Raw genomic sequence first — 21,333 nt, 5'->3', positions numbered from 1 at the left:
CTCCCCCTGCCTCCTCCCAGCTGATAACCCTCCAAATGATCCCCATACCTATGATTCTGTTCCTATTCTGGTTTGCTTAGTTGGATTTTGTTTTTATTTTTTAGATTCAGTTGTTGATAGTTGTGAGTTTGTTGTCATTATAATGTTCATAATTTTGATCTTCTTTTTCTCAAGTAAGTCCCTTTCATATTTCATACAATAATGACTTGGTGATGATGAGCTCCTTTAGTTTTACCTTGTCTGGGAAGCACTTTATCTGCCCTTCCATTCTAAATGATAGCTTTGCTGGATAGGGAAATCTTGGTTGTAAGTCCTTGCTTTTCATCACCTTGAATACTTATTGCCATTTCCCTCTTGTCTGCAGTTTCTTTTGAGAAATCAGCTGATAGTTTTATAGGCACCCCTTTGTAGGTAGCTCTGCTTTTCTCTTGCTGCTTTTAAGACTCTCTCTTTTTCTTGAAACTTTGGCATTTTAATTATGATGTGTCTTGGTGTGGTCCTTTTTGGGTATAGCTTGTTTGGGACTCTCTGTGCTTCCTGGACTTATATGTCTATTTCCTTCACCAAATTTGGGGAATTTTCCTTCATTATTTTCTCAGATAAGTTTTCAATTTCTTGTTCTTCCTCTTCTCCTTCTGGCACCCCTATGGTTTGGATGTTGGCATGTTTAAAGTTGTCCCAGAGGTTCCTAAGCCTCTCCTCATTTTTTTCAATTCTTGTTTCCTCATTCTGTACTGGTTGACTGTTTTTTTCTTCATTATGATCCACATTATTGATCTGAGCCCCAGTTTCCTTCCCTTTACCATTGGTTTTGTGTGGATTTTCCTTCATTTCATTTAGCATAGCCTTCACTTCTTCCCTTATGCATTTGCCATACTTAAGTATATCTTTCAAGCCTGTGAGCATCTTTATCACCAGTGTTTGAAACTCTGCATCTGTTAGGTTGGCTATCTCCTTGTTTTTAGATTGGCTTCTCCTCATCACTTGGTTCTCCCACTGGAATCTTGATCTGTTCCCCCTTTTTGGGCATACTTCTCTGTCTCCTCATCTTGACAAGCTCCTGTGTTTGTTTGCCTCTGTGCTTGATATTTTTTAACTAAATTTTTTTGTGTGTGTTGGTGGACTAGCATTTCTTTTATAAATTAATTTTTTTTCCAGCTTTACTGAGATACAATTGAAGTTTTTAACCTTAAATAACATATTTTGGGGGACTTTTGGGTGGCCACTTCAGCCTCTGTTGACTGTGTGGCATTATATCACCATAAATGGAGTTGGGAGCTCTTTACTTACCCCACATGTGCCAGTCATTCTTCCAGAGAGTTTGTGTCATTTTCCCAAGGAAGCCCAGCATCATTTGGCTATCACACCTGGCATGTGACCACTCTTCTTTAGTGTGCTTTGACATTATTAGACTCTGTATGTGTCTATTTTTGGTTTAGGTTGATGAATCTTTGTTGCAGTCTCTGAGCAGATTGCCTTTGGTTATTTTTGAGAATCTGGAAAATTGCTGTGCCAAAGCATCTCTATGTATTGAATGGAATGAGAAAACAAGCTAAGTTTTGCTTAATGATGATCCTGTGTTTCAGTGAGTTTGCAAAGTGAGTCTACAAACTCAGTGTTCAGTGAATTTAGGGATGTTCTAAAAATAAATTGAATTCCTCATTCTTTCTGTTAGAATGGTAATACCGTTCTTCTTGAGGATATTGCTTTGGTGCAGTTAGTGATTTGGTTATTTGAGCAAAGTAAGAAATTCATCATTTATGCATAAACATTAGCCTTTTTAATATTTAGTGCACCTGAGACTTTCACACAAATTAAGTTAAGTAACCCAGTCAAAACTTCAGTATTAAAATCTTTGCAAAATTACATAAGAAGGAAAGGGACGAAGAAAGGAAGGAGGGATGGAGGGAGAGACAGAGAGAGAGAGAGAGAGAGAGAGATAAAGAAAAGAAAGGAAGGAGACCCTCTCTCTCGTTAGTCCCCCAATCCCCAATTCCATCAAAAGCTTTCGAAGTCCTAAATTTGCTTTCCATTAAGACAGTGGTTAGCCAGCAGCTGTTCAGCCTCTTAAGAGAATACACGATATGGTAATAAACATCATGTCAGAAATATGCTTTTTGTTCACTTTACTGGGAAGCACAATAATGAGCTCTGCATGTTCACTACACTTTTTACTCCAGGCCCCAATTTTAACGAGGGGTCTCACTGCAATTGGTTCATTCCCTACCTAGCAAATGGAAATGTTTGTCGTTCAATTTCAGCCACCCCTGACTTGAATGCTTTTATGCAAGGCATTGTAAAATGCTCTTTGAAGTTCATGTGTCATCTATTTAGAGTGAACGCCACAGGTTGGCATGTGCTGCTCCTGTCTCCAATTGTGTCTGGTGTCTCAGTTTCTCTGGGGAAGGTTCAAATCTGACAATACCCTTCACTTAGAGTATAGAAATCCATGCATAATGCTGAGCTTGCCAGATGGAGTCTGAAATTTTATGGCAGCTCGCTTGCTGTTTGTGTAGGAAATTCAATTTATAGGGAAATGGAAGGGTGATGATTTTAATGCAATCAAATATCTTGAAAAGTACTTCCTGGATGTCTCATGCTATATGTTCATCTGGCTGTGGGTGTAACAATTGACGTGGCGTGCCTCCCTCTCTGTAGCGCTGGGCAGTTCTGGGGAAAGAGAAGGCAGATGTGGTTCAGGACAGCACAGCTGCTCATGGATGGAGATGTGTGTGGAAGGGAGAAGGAACTGAAATGTTAAGAATGTCCCATATCTTTTGCAGGACTCTATTTGGGAACATACAGAAGCATCCAGATATATCCTGTATGATAATGCTGAATCTGGACATTTTGAAAGTTATAAAGCTGTAAGTAAAATATTCCTTAGGAAACTATGTGTTCTGCTGTATGTGGGCACACCCTTTATGATTTACAAAGAACTTCCAAAAAAAAATTTCTCTTTTTTTTTCATTTAATCCTCACAGTATTGAGCCTACGAAGCTAATAGGTGAAATTACTCACTGAAGAGAAGCAAACTCTAAAACTCCAAGGAATTTGAGGGATGTTGCTTAAAATTCTTGAGATATTATTTATGAATGACCCAATTAATTATATCTAGTAATTAAATTTTCTATTGTAAACTTAAGTCTGATATCCATTTAACTATCCAATATTGAGCTCCTCATTCAAAGAGTAGAAATAGTCTGACCAGTCATTATCTCAGTGAAGGAGACTGAAAATTGTCTTGCCACTCCTTTAATTTAATAGACAGTGGGAATACGACTTATTCAAGGTCAAGAAGATGAAACTGGACCTGAGTACACATCTCTTTTACCACACAGCTTCTAACCCCTGGAGACATGCACTTTCTATTATACATTGCAGTGAAATGAACTCATTTCTGTAAAAGGAAGTGGTTATACACTGAATGTGTGGATCTTATCTGGATTCCGACTGTGACAAACAATCAAACAACTAACTTTTTTTAAATGATGACATTCAAAAGATGATTGCAAATTTAAAAACTGAGCAGGTATTAAAAATTAATATGTTAGGAGCACTATGCAGTTTTAGAAAGAAAGAGAGGTCCATGCGGCTTTGAAAAGGCAGAGGGAGATCCATGTGGCTTTGAAAGAGAAAGGCGAGAACTATGTGTGATCCAGTGCAACATAGCACATGTTTTGTTGGACTATTATATGGAGGCTGATGACATCATACCCCATGTCCTGAAAGACAAAGCTGACAGATAAGGGATGGTAAACTTCTGGGCATGTTTTTGGTTTATAGGCTTTTTGGGGAGCAAGGAAAGTGCAGGGTCCCGTGGAAGAACAGGGCTCTGAGCTGAAGTGCTCACTGCCCTCCCCAGATTGGAATATTGTAAATAAAGACCTGTCTTCTTCAACAACAAAAAAATTAATATGTTTTTGATGCTGTTATGGTATTGTTATTTACATACACACACACACACACACACACACCCATACACTTTTTAGAGATCCATAGTGAAATATTAATGAATGAAATGATATGTCTGGGATTTGCTTCAAATCATGTAGTTGGGGTGGAAAGTGGAGGGATGGGGTGAGTCCAGAAGAAACAAGATTGGCTGTGGGTTGATAATAGTTGATTTGGGTGATGGGTACATGTGAGTTCATTATGTTATTTTCTCTTAGTATTTGTTTGAAAATATGTGATTGGTTATATTTCTATGTACAGCTGGTATTTCCACTATTGGGCTTACCATTTGTCTTCCCATCTTATGTGCACCAGCAAAATTCAAGTTTCTGTTTATGCTTTTCCCAAGAAATTGCTTGACTTTTTATCTGAAAGACACTGTGAATCATTGAATTAAATTTGTTTCCTTTTTTGGTTTGGATGTTAGAAAGCTGAGGATGAAATGTATGACCTACCACATCCATTTATTGTTTTCATTCACTTAACAGAGCTGAGATGATGCCGAGGTAGACTTTTTTTCTCTGTTCTCTACTAAGTTTTTCACCAGCAGGGATACTAGGAAGTTAATTTTGGAGGCTTCATAGTGCAGTGGTTAAAATTCTAGGGCTTAGACTATCTGGGCTTGTAGCCCAGCTTTGCTGTTATCAACAGTTAGTTTCTTTGAAGCTCAGTGTAAGCATCTATACAATGGGAATGATAATAGAACTCACCCCGGAGGTGACTGTTAGGATTCAATGAAATAATTCTTTTTTTTTTTTGCCCTAGGATTAGTACATGAGATAGGATCTAGTACATGAAAAACAGTATATTTTTGCTGTTATTATCAATGAATAATTATTGAGGACCTACTTTATGCTGAATGCTAGACTGGGAAGGGAGCTTTCAATAGTGTCCTAGCTTTACGTTGGGTTATAATTTAACTCATCACATTTTTTTTTCTCTTTCAATAATTTTTAAGTTTATATTTTCTTGTTATATTTTGTGTATTTATCTAAACATTCATAAAGTATTTTTGAAATAAAGTAGGGTATAAAAATATTGCTGCTGAGATTATGTTTATGCCTAATTCTAGGTATATTTTAAGGGTAAAATTTTGATAAACAGATCACCCAGGTAACTGCGTAATTTCAAATTCCAAAGAACAGTAGTGGGAAAACCAAAATCTGGAGTCACTGAATGCTAGAATTTAAAAAAGAAAAGGTTGTTGAGTTTCTACACTGAAATTTCTCTCCTAGGTGGTAGTGAGCTCTCCCTGATATAAGTCAGTCTCTACATGTCTTTCCCACTTATGTAATTTTGCCTACTTTTAAAAATGTGAGCAGGAAAGTCAAGCCTGTCATTATACCAACTAATCTCCAGTGAGTTAATAAGATTTGACCCACATATTATTATTGTACAACTCTTCCTCTTCCCACTATTATGGGGTCTGTTAATAGTTATTAGCTGTAGTGGTTGGTCCAGAACCAAGAAGGCATTCTCAGCCTGCACAGTATTATATGAATCTGTGCATACACCAAGTTCTACATCCTACTTAAATTATAACTTTCTAGGCACGCTGTTTAAAAAAGTGACTTCTTACATTAAGGACCAATCAACTGAAACATCACATTTAAAAACTCTCATCATTTAAAAAGTTTTAGACTTCAAGAAAGCATATAAAATGAGCATTTCTTTCAAAAAGTGACTACAATTAGTTTATGCATGATATTAATGTTAAATCTCCTGATTTTGATAAGTGTACTATAGTTACGTAAGAGCATGTCTTTGCTCTTAGGAAATATATACTGAAGAAGAGAGAGAGAGAGAGAGAGAGAGAGAGAGAGAATTTGAACAATTCACATATTTAAGTAAAGAACATATGGAGGTTCCTTGTCCTACCTTATAGCTTTCTGTACATTTAAAATTATATCACAAGAAAACTTTTTAAAAAAGTAACAATAGAATTCTTTACTTAAAATGGTGAGATATTTTCAGAAGTGATGTTTTAATCTAGAAGGTATTGCTCCTTCTCTCCCCACATAGTCACTGTTAAAGATTGGCTTCGCTGTTGCCTGGCAAGGGAAAATGCCTATTAATGGTAGTATATTCTGGCATTCAATATTAAGCTTAATTTGGGAATGAAATATGGTAAAAGGATGCAGAATATGTGAAGTTCCTGGCATTTCAAAGCCCAGTGAATTCTTAATGGTGACATCATGGTCATCTTAAACCAGTTACAAAGTTTGTTCTTATTTTACAGATCAGAATTACAAAGTTTAAGCGAATCATTCTCGTGCTTCCTCTCCCATGGAAGATGATATTATGATAGCAACTCTGAAAACAGCAAGCCATATCTCTCACTTAAATGGAAGTGAACTGTAATGTTTGTGCTATACAGAGGCAAAAGGGCCTCTCCACGCTCCATCACCTTTCAACAGCAAATCTCTTAAAGCAAATTTCAACCTACATTTGAAGCTTTATGTTGAGATGGTTTCCTGTAATGGTCTAATTACTTGATTTTCTCACCTTTGGGAAGATATTGTGAAAGTTCTCCACCATCACTAGACTGCAGTTCTCTTATTTGTGTAATGAGTGGTTAATCTCCAGATTCCCTTCTGACTTGAATGTACTTTCTATCATTACATTAGACAATTCAGTCTCTCCTGTTGGAGATTTTTATATGCAAAGTAACTTTTAAAAAATCTACTAGTCTTATACAATATAAGGAATTATTTCTGAGATTTTTCTAGTGAAAGAAGATTAGTCTCCTTAAGTTCTTAGCAACTTTTACTCTAGATGATGAGAAATACTTTGGATTCATATTTTTAGCTCATGCTGGCATTTAAGCTCTGAGTCATTCTATTTGAAACATTGTTTTTGAAATGCCAGAGTATGGAATATTTATAATACATATCTACAGTGATTGAATAAACTATTAACATAACGCTAACACAAATAAAATGAGGTGCGTGTTATCACAACCCTAGAGAAAGGAAGGGAGTTGAAAAACTCAAGTCAAAAGAGTTCGTGTGTTTGTGTTTGTTCCTCCCCTCTAAACAAATAGAGAATTGATAAACCATTCTGCATTATAGTTACTTCTTAGTGTTATAGATTATAGATTTTGGTCTGCCTTTTGCTAATTTTCACCATAATAATAGGCCCACTATAAGAAATTCTGATCTGTGAAAATCCTTACTAACAAAACATCAATTCTGGAATGATAATTTCTTTGAAAAGTTTACTTTACAGAGTCAGCTTCGTAAGCACATAGAAAGTATGATTTGATTTGCCTACCATATTTACTGTTTAAAGTGAAGTTTGTAGTATCTCTTATTGAAGAGCCTCAAAATCAAGAAAACAAAATCAAATACCCAAAAGAGCCCCTTCAAAAACTCAGAGATGCTAAAATAGAGTCTCAAGACAGAATGATTTTTAATGGGAATATATTAGGTCCATAATCTTGTATACACATTTCTGAAATACAAAAAAGCTTGAAACAGTCATTTTTTTCCCACTTATTTTATGGCAAAACTTGAGCTGACCTGAACAAATTTGGTAGAAAACCTGACTGGAACTGTCGTGAGTCTATTTATAGTCTTATTTACTTTACTTAGTGTGAATATTCATGCTTTTCACTGCAGAAATATTAATGTGCTTGATTCTAGGGAATGGTGCCAGACTCTGCTGGCTTGTTATATAATAAGCAGCAGATGTGCTGTATTACCTTTGTAAAATCCCCAAATTTTGAACTTTGAAATACATATGGCCACATGGATTTCAGCTAAGGGATTATGAACTATAATATTTGTATCTAGTTCTTAGAACTGATGTTGAATTCTCAATTTGTATAGTTTTAAAAAAATTAATAGTCCACACTAACGCTATAGATTTGTTTTTGTTTATAGGTATTTCTCCCTTTGACTCTTTCAGTTTCTTGAGGAGTTGACTACAAAATAAATTTTTTGGTGTAAATCATGTTTTTCTATAGATTACTTTAGATCTCAAAGATACCAGAAATCCACAGATAACAGCAATATGGGATATATATGACTATATAAATAGCTTTGGTTTCATTTTACAGTAAAAATAACCTCAAATAACATCCTTGTTAAATCACACAATTAACAGAGGAAGTTAATATGATATTAAACCAAATAAATTGAAAACTCAAAAATATACTTAGTATATTTCTCAAAATATTAAAGTTGTCCTTTGGGATTCAACTGATGTGAAAAGAGATTTACTCTTGCCTTGCAGAGCCTTGCTTGGTATTATGATTCCAAAGTGGAGATACATGCTGGAAATATAAAGTGTTTAGTAGGTTGCAACAGAAAGTAGTGTAGGTAAAAAATTTTCTTTTGACCCTTCTGAAAACTTTCTGAGTGACCTTAATCAGGCTAGTTTCCTCTTTTACAATTTTAGATTATATCTAATTTCCTTCCAGATTTAAATCTGTTTTTTCATATTTCCATTTAAAAAGTTCATTATGTTCTGGCTGACTGAAAAACAATGAATTTGAATATTGGCTAGAATTTTAGAAACACCAAATCTCTTTAATGTGAATCTGAAAATAAGCTGTACTGCCCAGGGAGATGTTGAGTGAATATTCTACAGGCACACAAGAAGCCTTTCCAAGGATAAGAGCTCAGAGTGCCAGAAAGGCAGGGATGGGAGAGATGTGTGCCCACCCTGTGGGGAAAGGGCTGGCGTAGGTGGGTCACCAGGCAAATGCTAAATAAGATTAATTACATTCTTTTGGGTGGGGGAGGGGTGCTGAGTACGAAGGAGAAGTCTGAAGACAAGTTGATTGCTTAGATAGGTGTTAATTGGAGAGGAAAGGCGTAAGGCTTTTTTTTTGGAAGACAGAAAAAACAAATACATATTTAGTTAGTTTTTAGGGCTGTTAGAACCACATCAGAACAAAAGCTCAGAGGTTTCCGTACCTGGGCAATGTGCTAAGGAGTTCTCAAAATGTAGTAGAGACTCAATCAGCTTTAGGCAAGCTGAGAAAAACATATGGTGAATTAAAGTATTTTTAAGCTGACGGCCAAAACCAGAAAAGACTAAGCATTGGTTGAGAACAATGAAAGAATAATTCCTGTATTTCTTGAAATCTTTATCTAAATAATCTATATCATCTTTTAAATCTTGCCATTACATGTAGACTATGCTAATATATAATGGAGTATAAAAATAAATCATTTATGTTAAAGTCAAGAAAGAAACAAGTCAAACGTTTGTGAATCAGATTGCTTGACAAGGTTGTCAAGGATGCGTCAGAGCTGAGGCTTTAATGTTCTATGGAAACACATACAGTACTTTGTTCTCACATGGTTCTGTTACACCTTTGAAAGGAGTCTAGTCTATTTCTACTCACTGTATAATTGGAATAGTTTTTGTTTTTGTTTTTTGTCTGGTTATGGCATTTCACCATGTTTTATGGGTAATTTTCCTCTCCTTTTCAGATCTCAGGTTACCCCAACTGAATGACCAAAATAGCTTTTTAGATGATTTCCTTCTTGTCTACAGACTCAGGAAAATACTGATGAGATCTTTTTATATCTCAGTAAATGACCTTCGTCCTCACATCACAAGATGGCCATGCTCCTTTAGGCCCTGAGAGCAAGTTCCAGGCAGGAAGAAAGTAGGACTTTTTTTCTGCCAGACTCAGTCATTTTATGAGAGGGAGGCTTTCCGGGAGACTATGCTTATATTTTATTGGCTTGACTCTGTCTTATACTCACTCACCCCTAGATGCAAAAAATGTTGGAGAAACATGTGACTGCCTCAAGCAAAATTGGGATTCTTTTAATAAGGAACTAAAAGAAACTTATTTGGTAGCATATTTTGTAATTCATATGCCTTGCCAAAATTTTCTCCCAGGTTTTTGTTTGTTATTTCTATGCCTATATGATGCTTGCCATATCTATCTATCTGTTTCTCTCTATCTGTCTACCTATCTAACTATCTTTTCTTTTATGGATTCTATGTTTAACTGCATATTGAACTTATTCTCATGGGCTTATTTGCTGTCTTCTTTTGATAAAATATCTGTTTTTGCCTTTTGTCCATTTTCTAATTAAACTTTTTTAAAAAATGTTGAATTTTGAAAGCTCTTTATTTTACATTCTAGCTCTTTGTCTGACATGGGTTGCAAATCTTTTCATCCAGCCTATAGCTCATATTTTTATCTTTTTAACAGAATATTTTAGAGAAAAGGTTTTTAATTTAGATGAAGTTTAATTTTTACCTTTAAGGATCTTCTTTTTGGTGTAAATTTTAAGGACTCTTTATCAGGTTATAGATACCAGATATTTTCTCCTTTTTTAAAAAAATTCTCACCTGAGGACATTTTTTCATTGCTTTTAGAGAGAGAGGAAGGGAGAGAGGAAAGAAGAAGGAAAAACATCAATGCAACAGGGGAGCATCTACTGGTTACCTCCCATACACACTGAATCAGGGATTGAACCTACCACCTAAGCATGTGCCCTGACTGGAAATTGAACCCACAACCTTCAGTTACAGGATGAGGCTCCAACCAACTGAGCCACACTGGCCAGGGCTTTTCCTATGTTTTTAATAAATGTTTTATGTTTTAAATTTGCCTGTGATCCATTTTAAATATATATGTATATTTAAATATATATTAAATATATATAAATATATGTATTTTATATATATATATTTCACTTGAGTTATGATGTATGACATTTCGGTTGAGGTTCATGCTTTGCCTCGTGTGCAGTTGTTCCAGTACACTTATTTTTAAAAAGCATGTTTTCCCCCATTGAATTACTTTTACACCTTTGTAAGAAATTTGTTGGACATATTTGTGTGGGTCTATTTCTAGGTTGTCTATTCTATTCCATTGTCTATCACTCCATCAAGACCACCTTGTCTTGATTAGCTATATACTCATATTCAAATTGAATACACTGATTCCTTATACTTATTCTTTCTCAAAATGTTTTTTGCATTCTCAGTTCATTTGCCTTTCCATATAACTTTTAGAACAATGTTATCTATATTTATTACAAATATTGTTGAGACGTTGATTTAAACTGTATTAACTCTTTGTATTAATTTGGGGGAAAATTAGCATCTTTACTTCATTGAGTCTTCCAAGCCATAAATGTCTTTCTTTTTATTTAGATCTTTGGTTTCTTTCTTTGGCTTTGTATAGCTTTCAGCATACAAATCCCGTACAAGTTTTGTTAGATTTACACTTACATATCTCATTTTTGGTGAGTGGTTATGAATGGTATTGAATTTTTAACTTCTGTCCACATGTTAATTTCTATCATATAGAAAAACAATTAATATTTATATGTTTATTTTATATCCTTATTACTTTTAGAATTTTTAAAAGATTTCTTGGGATTTTGGACATAGAAGATCATGCCATCTGCAAGTAGGGACAGCGTAACTCCTTCCTTTTTAATTTGTATACTTTTTATTGACTTTTGTTGGCTTATTCAGTGGCTAGAACTTCTAGTACTATGTTAAATAAGAGTGGATATCTTTGCCTTGTTCTGGCCTTTAAGGGGAAAGGATTCAGTCTTTCCTCACTAAGTATAATATTACTTGTAGACTTTTGTAGATGTTCTTTATCATGTTTAGAAAGATCTCCTATATTCCTGGTTTTCTGGGAATTTTTACCATGAGTAGGTGCTAAATTTTATCAAATACTTTTTCTGCCATCAATAGATATGGTCATGTGAGTTTTTAAAACTCTTTTACCTATAGTGGATCACATTGATTGATTTTCAGATATTTAGCAAGACTTCCTTACATGTCTGGAATAAATCCACTTGGTCATGGTGTACAATTCTTTTCAGATATTGATAATGTTTTGTTGAGGATACTGTGTCTCTATTCTTGGGACATAATGGTCTTTAGTGTTTTTTTTAATACTATTTTTGTCTGGTTTTGGTATCAGGGTAATACTAGGTTCATAAAACAAAAAGTATTCTGTTTTACAACATATTTTTTGTACATTTTCTTCTCAGACTTTTGTTGCTTTTATTTAAATTTTATATTATCTAAATTTTGTTTTGAAATTAGAAGTGAAGTAGGATTACAAAATCTTGAAGGTAAAATCAAAGGAACTTGGTAATTTGAATTATTTGCAACTTGGGATATGATATATGGATGCATCAAGATGATTTCTTCAAAAACTTCCTCTTCTAGGAGGCCAGTTTGCATGAATATTGCTTAATTCGGTTTTTGCCTGTGCTTTATTGCCTTCCAATTTATAATGACATTTTACACTGTGGTACACTATTATTTTTATGAAATGTCATGAAAGCAATAAGTTGCTTCATGCTTATGTGGTTTCTCCTGCACTATGCTTCTCCTAGGCAGAGCTCATTTACTTATTTCTTTGTATTTCATGGACTCTAATGCTGGTGTTCTGCCTACAACAGGGTTTTAATAAATATTGTTGACTGATAGAGTGGCCTAAAGGGAAAACAGAGGGTAAGACAGGGGGAACTGGTATAACACAGGAAGATTCAGGAAAATAGACCAGATTCCCATGTTTCTTTCTGACTACAAAAGTAGAAATAATCAAAGGAGGCCCCCTGTGTGAAGTGGATTCTTCTAGAGCAGACCACCCTGCCATTTAATCAAGCCTGGTCAGTGTCCCAGGGAGCTTTTTCTCCAGGCTACAGCTTTGTGCACAGCACTGGGCCAAGAGTCTCCCGCAGTCGTCACTAACACACGGGCAACACACACATGCCGACTGGTCAGGAAAAGACCAACCCTCTGAAAAAAAACTATACCAAGTAAAAGAAACTGTTTATACGTTTCAGTTTCTCAGCATCTGTGGTTATCATCTGTTTTCAGTTTGGTAATTTTTATTAAGGCAAAGTGGCACATGCTGTCATAGGAACTGCTCCAACTCACGCTCCCCAGCAGGTCCTTGGGTATCCCCTGGTGTGCTGAGACATGATATGTTTTCTGCCAGTGGATGAGGTGGAGGAAAAGCTCTACTCAGCATCGATTTCTAGTTCACAGAAACAGACAAGCAACGGACAGGCATGTGAAATGCAGAAAACAGTTATTCCATTTAAGGAGTTTGTCCATTAACTTCACAAATAACTATTAAACACTCGTAGTCCCTCATAGTGACTTTATTTCCCTATGGAGGTCAAAAGAGTTGGCCTGCTATCAGAAGGGTAACCTTTGGGCCATGGTCTTCTCTTGTGGTCCATCTATATGCATAGTCTGTTCCCCCACAGCCCAATCTGCATCTGGGACCAAGCTGCTTGGGCTTAGGAGTGTGGCCTATAAGCAGAGATGAGAACAGGGCTGAATGACCCATGCTGCAAGAAAATCAGTGGTTCTGAGCTTCACTGGGAATTGATCAATCACAATGACTTGGAAGGAGAGCCTGGCCCATGAAACTTGATCCGTGGCAACTCTGAGACTAATTTACATTTCTATATGCTTTGAAGGAATAATCTGATAGTAAGTGTGGCAATATAGATGGATCTTCTCCCACCAACATCTCACTAGATAATAGTGAAGGAGAAAGTAATGTTGCAAACACCTTTTCCTAGAGTAAAAATTGTGGCTGAAGTCAGAGACTTTGAGAATGACCGTGATGTTTGTCCAAGGCTGAGAAAATAAGGAGAAAACAAAGTGGGGTCTGAGACTGGAAATCCCTAGATATTTGGCCCCACAGGCCATGAGGAAACAAAATACTTTCAGAAGATGGGCAGTGGAGAGTTCAAGGCAGAGCTCAGGAGGAGCCCTTTAATGACAGTAGGTCTCTTCTGGGAGGATGGATTGGGTGGCTTGACCTGAGCTGTTACCCCTTAAAAGCAAGCAGAAGCCCTCTTGCAAGTATCTGAGAAATTGTGCTACAATCTCTCCATTATTGCTAATAACAGTGAACATTATAAGACTTTTGGATTCCAAATGGTGAAGCTCTTCTACAGACCTGTATGTAGCTCAGGTCCTCCTTGGATGACTTGATATTCATAATGATCTACCTAACTTGCATGCCTGATCCTGCTATCTGTGTCACTCACAAACTCATTCAACCTCAGGCAAGAGCTTAATTTCTCTAAGCTTCAGTTCCTTCTCTATAACTCACGAAAGGAAAATAAAATTTAAAAAAGACTCTCCTTCTGGAGGCAGGGAAAGCAATCAGGATGATTGATTTCTTGGTTGTTCATGGCTGTAGTGTAGATAAAATAAAATGCATAGTGTGTACTGTAATGCTCTGCCCCCTCCAGGCTGTTGCATCCAGTGCCAGCTCCTAGGAAAACAGCTGCTGATGCCTCAAAGCTGTTCTCACTGGGGATTGCTCTCAGCAGCAGGGAACTGTCTAACCCAAGCTTACATCTCCTCCTAAGGAGGGGCACCTGCAAACAATGCTTGGCTTCTGTAGGGATCGATAGGCTTATCCCTTTTACTTTATTTTGGGACAACTCTATAAGGGCCATCTGGTTCTAGAGCTCACTGTAGAATACACTGAAATTCACTTGTAACCTCTCGTGGATCAGCTTTTACCTCTGTCAAATCCTACCTTTTTCATTTCCTGACAGGTACCTCTTCTAAGAACATTCCTCAAAAAATCTTCTGCATGCAACATTCCATTTCAGAGTCTGTTTTCAGGGAACTCAGGTTAAAGACACTTGGTACCAGGAATGGTCATAGGAAATAGACTCTAAGAGAAGAATCATTTGCTAACTGAATGGAAATGAGGACCCCATTGCTGCTTGTAGGTAGAATATATATAGTCCTTGTCCTGTTGTACTTTGTGACTTTTGAGATTTTGACTAGTGGTAAATTGAATTGGGATGTTGCTGAAAAGAGGTATATTGGCTCGTACTGAGGAATTGTAACTATGGGGGCTTTGACGTTGATGGCTGTTGCTGAGCACCACTGATTCACTGAAGAAGGAATAATCATAGGCTTAGGGTGGTTAATTACCAATTCAAGGCAGAATGTAAAAATTAGAGGACCTTTTTTGTAGCATTTAGAAAAATTCTAATCTTTTGCAGTTGGAAGACAGACAGAGAGGATGATCAAGTTCAGGACTTAATCAAAAGAGCAGTGGAGCTTCAGAGAAAGTTGGACACATCCTGGAAGTTCTCCTGAGCCAATGTCAGTGCCTAACCAGGAAAGGAGTGGACCTCGGACACTTGGGCTGAGGATATCTGGGTAAATGCAGTTGTGAACTTTGAAATCCCCATTGCCCTTAAATCTGCTGAGCTTGTAGAAATGGTGCATCATTTCTATTTGAATACAGTGGCTCTACTTTGCTTGAAGGTCATGCAGAAGACTCAGCAATGAGGAAAATTAATCCCTAGCCCCCATATTTACCCTCCGTTCCTTTCCCAGAAATCAAATAAATGACAATAATCAAGTATCTTATCATACAATCCAATAATCACACTTATTGGTATTTGCATAAGAGTTCAAAACCTATGCCCACACAGATACCTGTATGTGAAAGCTTGCAGAAACTTTGTTCATATTTGCAAAACTTGGAAGCCACTAAGATATCTTTAAGTAGGTGACTGGATAAATGAACTGTGGTACATCTAGACAATAGAATATTCTTTAACACTAAAAAGAAATGAGCTACTAAGCCATGAAAAGACTGAAGAAACATGAATTGCATATTGCTATGTGAAAAACCCAATCTGAAGAGGTTACATGCTGTATCATTACAGTTATGTGACATTCTGGAGAAGGCAAAACTATGGAGACAGTGAAAAGGTCAGTAGTTGCCAGGGTTTGGTGGGGAGGGGGAATGGACAGGCAGAGGAAATGAGACTTTTAGGGCAGTAAAAATTCTCTGCTTACCAAAACAATGGACACATGTTATTATATGCTTATCCAAAGCTATAAAGTGTACAACACCACAAGTGAACACTAAGGTAAACTATGGACTTTGGTGATTGATGTGTCACTGTAGGTTTATTAATAGTAACAAGTTGATTACTTTGTATTTGTTTTACCCTGGGAATGGTAGCAATTCATTTTTACTGGGATCTTCACATAACTTGAGTATGATTTTAACTTCCCTGCCCACAGAGATTATGCCCAGCACCACTATCTGAGCACTTTCAGAGGGTTTTTTTCATCAACATGGAATACTGCACAACATTGTCTTGGACCAATGGGCCCACTTTCCAGCAAAGGATGTGCATCATTGGGCACTGGATTATGGACTCACTGGTCCCATCACACATAGAAGCTGCTAACTTGACAGAGTGGTGTGATGGTCTTCTAAATCCACAAGTGAGGTGCCAGCTTGGAGATAATTCTCTCTGAGGATAGGGCTCTAACCTCAAAAATCTAGCATGCCGTCTCAGCTTAAGGCTCTGTTGGTTTAGAGGCGCTGGTTCCTAGAGGGAGAATGTTTTCACTAGGGAAGACTAGGAGTGCCATGAACTTGAAAATATGGCTGACATCTGGTCACTTCAGGTTACTTTTGCCAAGAGGTCAGCAGAAAAGTCACCACACTGGGATGAGTAATTGAGCTTGATCATTAGAAGTTAGTGCTTCTGTTAGATAGTGAATACCGGGAAGAATATGTTTGGTCCTTCCACATCAAGTTGTAACAGTAAATGAATGGGTATGTGAGCCATGGTCTAGGAAATGCCTGTGACCAGGGATGAGGGTCTGGGTCACCATCCCAGGCAAATTGACTAGACCAGCAGAGACATCAACTGGGAGTGAAAAGAATCTAGAAGGGAAGGTGGAGGAGGAATGGTGACTATCAGCTGTAGCTCTGAGGTCAGTTGCAGCAGTGGTGGCTTATTTATTTCATCCCTTGTCCTCTCCCCAGGAAACAAGATCAGCCAGCACCTAGTGATGCTATTTCCAGGTGGGAGAAATTTATGATAACAAGCAAGTGGATCTGAATGGTGTAGAGGTCGATATTGTGGTGCTGTGCTCAAATTCCATATTCAAGGCTGATGCATTCCTTCCTCTTTGCATTTCTGGGAATATTGGCTGCCGAAGGCTCACATCTGTGTCCTTAAAGGAGTTGCCCTGACCAGCATGTCAGTGCCACGCCAGAGGTTCTATTCCCTCCCAAGAGATGGTCTTTGACCAATGACTGGCTTAAGTGGACATCCAAAATCTAGCCTCTTGCCTTAATTTGGGATAACTGTGAAGGCATTTCAGCTCCAAAGCTTCCCATATGATCAGCTGAAGCCTCAGCTGCTACTACATTGCAGGTCAGCTTCTCTCCCTGTATGACCCTAGCCTCCTGTCCTCCTTACAGTTATATCTCAGAGAACACTTCCCAATATACCTTCTGCATGCAGTTCATCTCAAACTTTGTTTCCAAGGAACTCAAATAAAGGCAATATATAAAGCTCCCTGCACTGAGCTGGTGCATAGAAAAGACCCAATAAATGTCAGACTTTCTCTACTTTCTAGTATTTATTTTTTACATGAAACCACAGCCCTTGTCAAGTAATCTTGTAAACATTTATCCAAGAGTCATAATATAATGCATCCTGGTAAGAGGGAAGGATGAGAATGTGGTCATCTGTCACAAATCTCAGAGGCTCAAAGGCCAAAGAGATAAGCATTCACAGACCTGAGCACCCTTCATGGGTCAAGTAGTTCACTACTCATGTTGCACACATTACATATTTAATCCTCTGAGGGGGTATGGCTCTTCACATGTGACAAAGAAACATGCTCAAGTGTGGAGAATCTGCTCACTTTCTAGTGTGCCACAATGCCTCTTCCAAAGCCTTTCATTTCACAAATACTCTTACTTTCCTGGCAGCAAGTCATTGCCCAGGAGCCCACTGCTTGCAGTGAGCATTCCAGATAGCCTGCTTCACAGTGCATAGTGATCCTAAAAAGGAGCTATGCACACTGCACCCTAAATCTGAACTCTTAATGCATAAAGGACAAGCAAGAGAGTGAGCTGTTCTTCCCAAGCTCCAATTCTAATAAAAACAATCATCGTATCAGAAAAGCAAACGTTTTTTGGTGGTGGGAAAGTGTTGAAGTTAATATTCTCCAGGGTTCCTTGGCTAAACATGAATGGTGTAATTATTATTGCAACATTTGTTAAGCAAGGACATATGGAAGAATTAACTGCAGGAACCTTAGTTTTGGACATGGTCGTCCCTAGAGAATCCACCAGTTTCTTTTTCTGTCTTTTCACTACCTCAAAATCTGATGGGCAATATTTTTCTGAATAATATGTGCCTAGAGAGCTATTGGAGGAGCTGAAGAAAAATGTGTTTTGTCTTGTGACTTATAGCAGCAAGTAACTTTAGAGAGACAGAGAGAGAGAGATAGAGAAGAGGAAGAAGAGGGGAGAGGAGGGGAGGGGAGGGGAGAAACTAAAGGGAAGGGAAGGGAAGGAAAGGAAAGGAAAGGAAAGGAAAGGAAAGGAAAGGACAGGACAGGAAAGGAAAGGAAAGGAAATAAAAGAAGAAAGGAGAGAAAAGGGGACCTCATGGAGGGAAAGAATGTCTCACTTCTCCCCCTCCATGCCAAATGGGTATGTGTTGTGGTTCAGCATTTGGCAGATTGGCTCGGTTGGCAACAACAGCAAGAGAGCTGTGCTCAAAACCAGCAGGAGGCAGGCTGCATGGCAGCTGGGGGCTGAGCACAGGTGAGGGGCTGGCAGGAGAGGGAAGTACGAGGAGCAAGTTGTTGGAGCTAGCACAGAGATTTGATAACTAAACGTTAATATCTGTGTGGTAGGGAATGAGTGACTAAAAATCCTCTTAAAGCTGCAATTGGATTTTGAGGTGAATGTATTTCTGGGACACTTGCTGAAACGAAAAAGATTTAAGATTACATGGCTATACATTTATGGTCCACGTGTCTGCTGCAGGGGTAACGCCTTTTTAGTAAAACGGAAGGGTCTGGATTCTGCCTTCCTCTTCCAGGATGCCCCTCTCCTTTGAATAACATAGGGCGGTCTCTTCTGCTCTGGGTCAGCCAGGCACCAGCTTGCTTCTCCTCTGCTGCCTCCGTCTTTCCACTCAGCTACTGGCCTCTGCTGCCTTTGCCACTCCTGGAACTTGGCACAATCCCTCTCTTGCTTTGTTCCCCTAGGTGTTGCTACCACAAAGGTTTGGTATGCAGCAATTCTCACTGAAGGTTTGAGGACAAAGGAGAACAATAACCGAAACCCCTCAGAGCGTGTTGTTACCTGGTCCTCACCAGCTGCAGTGGGGCTGGGCTCCTTCCCCTTTACCTCTGGGGATGCACTTTTCTTCTTCCTGTTCTGGCCTGAATTGCAGTCCCTCCCCTTGTCTCCGTTCTCAGTGGCTGCAGTCAAACGGTTGGCCCAGGTTCCCTGGTTTCATTATGGAGGGTCTTCCATCCCATCAGTCTTTTGACACCATACAAAGTCCCTCTTTTGTAGCAAAGCTTTGATAGTAACACAAGTCACCCCAAACAGGTTCCTAACTCTCACAATGAAACATGAGTCTTTGATTTATAATTCCTCACTTTCTCTGTTCACCTTTGTGCCCCCATTTCTAGGGCACTGAGCCCTCCAGTTTATATCAAACTAATCTCTGTAGACCCAAGCTGGAGGCATCAGTTCCTTTGTGAGCAAAATGGGAGGTCTTTGATCTAGCATCTTCTCTGTCAGCATCTAACCCAGAGCCCAGAAAAACGTTTAAAAATGTACTTTTAAGATTCACCATTTTAGTTTAGGTTGTGATAGAGAAAAGTAGAAAAGAATTTAACTGTTTATTAATACAGAAAGGAATGATGAGATTATGGTCTATAATACAATAAAGTACCATGAATAATTAAAAACAATGAAAAGACTAATTTTGCTTGTCTTGAATAATTTCAATAATTTATTGTAAATTGACAAAGCACTTTCTGAATCAAAAGGTAGACTATGATCAAGAACATGCACCTCTCTCTCTAAATGTGCAGCTATCTTGATAAACATAAGCAATAGCCAGAAAGGGAAGGCTCCAAACTACTTCTGGGTGGTGGAGTGGGAGAGTTGTGCTTTAATATCTTACTTTATGTAATTTTTCAAGGAGGTAATTAAGTTGCTGAATTACAAATGCCTCTTTTAAAAATATTTTTCAAGTAAAAATATTTACAAGTACAGTATTTTATGAAGCCAGTGGATAAAAATTAAGGGACCAGGTTAAATAGTCTCTAAATACTTTCAAATTTTATTATTCTCAGAATATGTATTTCTATTTGAGGAACTAATAAGACTTTTAAAATATAAAGCACTTAAAACAGTTTCATGAATACATTAAGCACTTACAGCATGTAACTCTTATCCAAAAATTTAACTGTATCATTTAATGTATCCTGTTGTTTCTTACATTCTTTTTTATTGTTATGATGTTTGAAGATGCTCATTCATTTAAAAGTATTGGTGAAATTAAAATTTTCCCGTAAAAACTTTAATTACTTAGAAATAATTAAATGCATACTTATGTAAATAATTTTTTTGATTTGTTTAGTATCTAGTTGAGCACATATGTAGTACTTCACATTCTTTATTCAGCCAGCAAATTAATCACACAACATTTCTGTGATCAAGGTGGGGTTAAGGAAGGAATAGAGACGGCTCCTAGCCCTCAGCCCCTAGACCTATAGTGTTCTCACACCGTTTTTATTGTATGAGGGTTGGAGATTTTGGGCACCTTCCTGCTTGCTCAGTTTCCTCTTGTCCCATCCAGGACCACTGTGTTTAATAGATAAGTTAATGGGCATGAAGAGAGACAAGACTGATACTTCAGGAATATAACTATCCGTAAATCATTGACTCTCTACAATAGGTCTGTTAATCACATTCTCTGGCCACCAGACTGACTAGGTTAGATCCAACGTGAACATATACAATTGTTGGTATAGCATTCTGACACATCTTGTTGACCCTAGTCTTCCAGTATATTTTTTAAAAACTACTAGATTGGGCCCTTTAAGAAACTGAATTAGCTCTTTCAGATCAAGACAAGAGTCTTCTTATTCCACACAAGCAGTAATTATGTTATAGTTGTCCCGGTGGCCTAAAAAAGTCAGTGCTGCTTCCAGAGGTGCCTGATTTACTCCCAGGACATAATTTATGTCCTGGGAAAGTCTGATTTGGTGAGTCTTTGTTCTGTGAAGCTCAGAAGCAGGTCAAACATTGAGAATTCAGCGTATGACCCCAAAAATTGTGGCCAAGATGCAACAGCACTCAAAATGGAAATAATAAAGCCTTCACATTCTGGAAGTCTTTTTGATGCAATTTTCTTCTTGTTCAATTTTGCAACGCTGGATCTAGGGAAGAGTTTCTCTAACGCAAGGCTGCTGCCAGCATAACAAGTCATTCCCACAATATCTAATGTAACTCAATCACCGTGGGACAGTTGCTGAAGAGAGAATTGATAGCAACAACCCCCACTACTAGAACAAGGTCTCTTCATT

General features: G+C 37.7%; 1 long non-coding RNA gene across 3 annotated transcripts in view; it reads left to right on the top strand.

The window, feature by feature from the left end:
* Window positions 1–10,533, top strand: part of LOC150007718 (uncharacterized) — a 99,750-nt gene extending 89,217 nt beyond the window's left edge. For all 3 annotated transcript variants that reach the window (XR_016511833.1, XR_016511834.1, XR_016511832.1), the window contains exons 2-3: window positions 2,784–2,867; window positions 10,303–10,533. This is a non-coding gene — a long non-coding RNA (uncharacterized LOC150007718). The remainder of the gene's footprint in view (window positions 1–2,783; window positions 2,868–10,302) is intronic.
* The last annotated feature ends 10,800 nt before the right edge of the window (window positions 10,534–21,333 follow it).

This window comes from Furipterus horrens, unplaced genomic scaffold, assembly GCF_987537825.1.
Source record: "Furipterus horrens unplaced genomic scaffold, mFurHor1.1.pri manual_scaffold_6, whole genome shotgun sequence".
Taxonomy (NCBI): domain Eukaryota; kingdom Metazoa; phylum Chordata; class Mammalia; order Chiroptera; family Furipteridae; genus Furipterus; species Furipterus horrens.
Note: the sequence above shows the minus strand (reverse complement) of the source record. Positions and strands in the feature narration are given on the sequence as shown.